Source organism: Hyperoodon ampullatus (genome assembly GCF_949752795.1).
Source record: "Hyperoodon ampullatus genome assembly, chromosome: 1".
Lineage (NCBI taxonomy): Eukaryota > Metazoa > Chordata > Mammalia > Artiodactyla > Ziphiidae > Hyperoodon > Hyperoodon ampullatus.
In genome coordinates this window covers 43618413-43621879 of record NC_136914.1, presented here as the reverse complement: position 1 = coordinate 43621879, position 3467 = coordinate 43618413, and positions in this window count along the sequence as shown.

The following is a 3467-nucleotide window of genomic DNA, read 5'->3' as shown; positions in this document are numbered from 1 at the left end:
TCAGAATAACCAGCAAAATACTTGAGATTAATGGATTGGTTAAGTTATGTCCATCTTGGAATCATTGTAGAGAGAAGGGTAAAATCTGCTAATTAACTTCACAAAAGGAACTTGGAATAGAATTGATCTGATCCAAGTATGTGGTTGAGGATAAGGGAAGAATGATCTGTCAAAGCTAAGCTTGTGGTATTTTTACCAGAAAAAAAAAAAAAAAGAGAGCGATAGAGAGACAGAAAGAGAGAAAGAGAGAGAGAGAGAGAGAGAGAGAGAGAGAGAGAGAGAGAGAAATATACCAGCTATCCAAAACAAAAACAAACAAAAACACCCCAACAAATTTCTAAGAAAATATCCAAGAAAGAAATGAAAGAACACCTCTAAACCAAAGTGTGTTGATGTTTGTAGTCAGAAAAACATCAGATTCAAACTGAAGAAATAGGGAATTAACCAAATAATAATGTTAAGATCTAGGAACTGGATGGGAGATGGATGGGAGCAAGTCAGCAGGAGAACAAGCAACTTTCTGGGCAATAGCTATGAACCATATTAGAACTGTTTTGGTTTATGATCAGAAGGTATTTGCTGTGTGGTGGGTGAAGGCAGGTTAAAGGTACAGAATCAGGAATTCATTACCTATATCTCTCCACAAGAAACTCCTATTCCCAACATCATCAAGTTTGTACTTCATTTAAACCTTCCTTTATCGACAGCCTGGCATCAGCAGGAGTGAGTAGTGAACTTAGACTCCTCTTCATTCATTCTTTCTTGCCTTGTAATTCCTTTAATTCAAGGTCAGTTTCCCCCAATCTCTCCTCATGGAAGAGGTAACTACTTTGGGACAGTGGGGTTTTTTTCTAGAAGTATCTACCAAGAATTGTGAAGGGTCTGAGATTTTACTGTACTTGCAATCTAACAAGTTAGCCTACTACAGTTTCATGAATGCTAGCAAAAGCGTCCTGGGTCAAAGATGAAGGATTTGTTTATTACTTGCAATAACAGCAGTGGTCATAGAACTATTATTTGTGCTGAGCCCCAGTTCCAACAGGGCCACAGAATAAGGGCCAGATGATATCTGCATGTGCAGTGGGTTGCATTACAGAGAGGAACTCTGAGCTCAGAAAACCCAAATCTTTTACACTGGACAGTAAGCATGTATGCCCACTGCTCTGGAGGAAAATGTTATCTTATCTTCCGAGGCTATTCACTATGGAAACATTCTTTAAATAATAATCTATAACAAAAGCAGTCAGTTCCTCCGACCACAAGAGGTGAAGAAACATGAGAGAACCAAGAAGAATTTTCTCCCAATAATATCCAACTCCATTCTTCTAAGCCAAAGAATGGAGTGTACCAAAATTTTTTTTCTAAGAGCCACAGACACCATTCAAGTTTCTGAGTGTTTGACAATCAACTTAGAAATAGAAATAAGAATGGAGTGGAAAATAAGACATGTTAGCTAGAATTATTGGGAAATTTCCTAGATCCTGTTGTTAAAATGCAAATAAATATCTCCAGAGGAATGTCATTATAAGAGCTATTAGCTTATAAACAACTATTATAGATATTAAATAAGTGTTCTGAATTTGTGAAGCATTTTTACAGCTACTGGTTTATTCTACCTATACAACAACACTGCACAGCAGGCAGGTATGCCATTTAATAGCAGAATAAAACTGAGACACAGAGAGGTTAAGCAACTTGTTCAAGTATAACCACAGGAGTTATATTTGAATCATTCAATTAAATAGTAACATCATTAGTATATAGCAATCACATTTGCCCCAGAATTACAAATATTTATATATCATTCAACCCTTAATAGATAAACATAGAACTATAAAAAATAATAGGTAAAACTTGAGTGTGAGATATAATTTTTTGAGGTTTTGGGGGGTTGTATTACAATAGCACTGCTTCAGAGTAGTATAAAATATTCAAGTGATGGACCCTAGACTTGTTATTCTGGAGTATATTTCCTGTTTGATAAGAATATCCACAATGTTCTTGTTTAAATTCCCCAATAACTTAAGAAAAGATTACTGATACAAGCATTATTTTTCATAAGGGTGCTTCAAACTTCCCCAATTAGAGACATTTTTTTAGTGAAGTAACATCTACTAATCTGCCAAATTGAAATCACTTTACAAATGAGGAGACTAATTCTGTTTTTACCATTTAACTACAGGATATTCATCATCTGATGAAACAGAAAGATTTAACAAAATGAGCATGTTCAAACCATTTGGCAAATATCTGCTAAAGAGAGCATATAAAAACTCTTTGGTGGAGGGGAGGAGATGATTTTTTTTTTAACCTGAAACAAAAGCCAATCACAAAATGTAATAGTGTTGTATTTCTCTTTGATACCTGTAATACAGTAGCAGATCGTCAAAAAGGTTAAAGACAATGTCGGCCATGACTTCTTTCAGCTTTTGAGGTGGCAACGTGTATTATTTGGCATAATGATGACACAGATCTGCATGTGTATGTCTTCAATAATTCATGTTGCAGCTTGTCTCACTGTGGGGACAGATGTCAGTGAAACCAGTGACAGCCGATCATGCTGATCCCATAGTGACACTGAACCTTGCGTACATGCCCACCAAGTCTGATTGGAGTGAATAAAATATGGGCCAGCAAGCTTGGGTGTAGCTATTCATTTTGTAACTACATGAATGTACATATTTTTATGTATGTATGTATAAAAAAATCTTACTTCCATATAATTTCCTAAAGATTTGGAAATCTTTATAATTTGGACTAGTTATATGTGGAAACATTCCTTACATTTGAATGTCATATATATTAGATCATTTAAAATATACATAGAAAATGTTACTGACAAAATTATTTATTGTTATGTATAGAAATGTATATCTCTCCTACAGCTGATGTATAGAATTACCAATCTTTTTCTTTCTTTTTAATAACAAATCCAATCACTTTTATTTTTATTTATTTATTTATTTTAATAAATTTATTTATTTATTTTTGGCTGCTTTGGGTCTTTGCTGTGTGCGGGCTTTCTCTAGTTGCAGCGAGCAGGGGCCACTCCCCATTGAGGTGTGTGGGCCTCTCATTGCAGTGGCTTCTCTTTTTGTGGAACACGGGCTCTAGGCACGCAGGTTTCAGTAGTTGTGGCATGTGGGCTCAGTAGTTGTGGCTCACAGGCTCTAGAACACAGGTTCAGTAGTTGTGGCGCAAGGGCTTAGCTGCTCAGCGGCATGCGGGATCTTCCCGGACTGGGGCTCGAACCTGTGTCCCCTGAATTGGCCGGCAGATTCTCAACCACTGCGCCACAGGGATGTCCCTAGAATTACCAGTCTTAATTAATCTTTCATTACTAATTCATGTATAGAATAAATTAATGTCACACATCCAGAAGATTAAACAAGCCTGATGTTTTGTTCTCAAAGACTTATCTTTGTTTCTTACAATGGTAAGTATTTTCTTTTAACATTTGGCAGTAA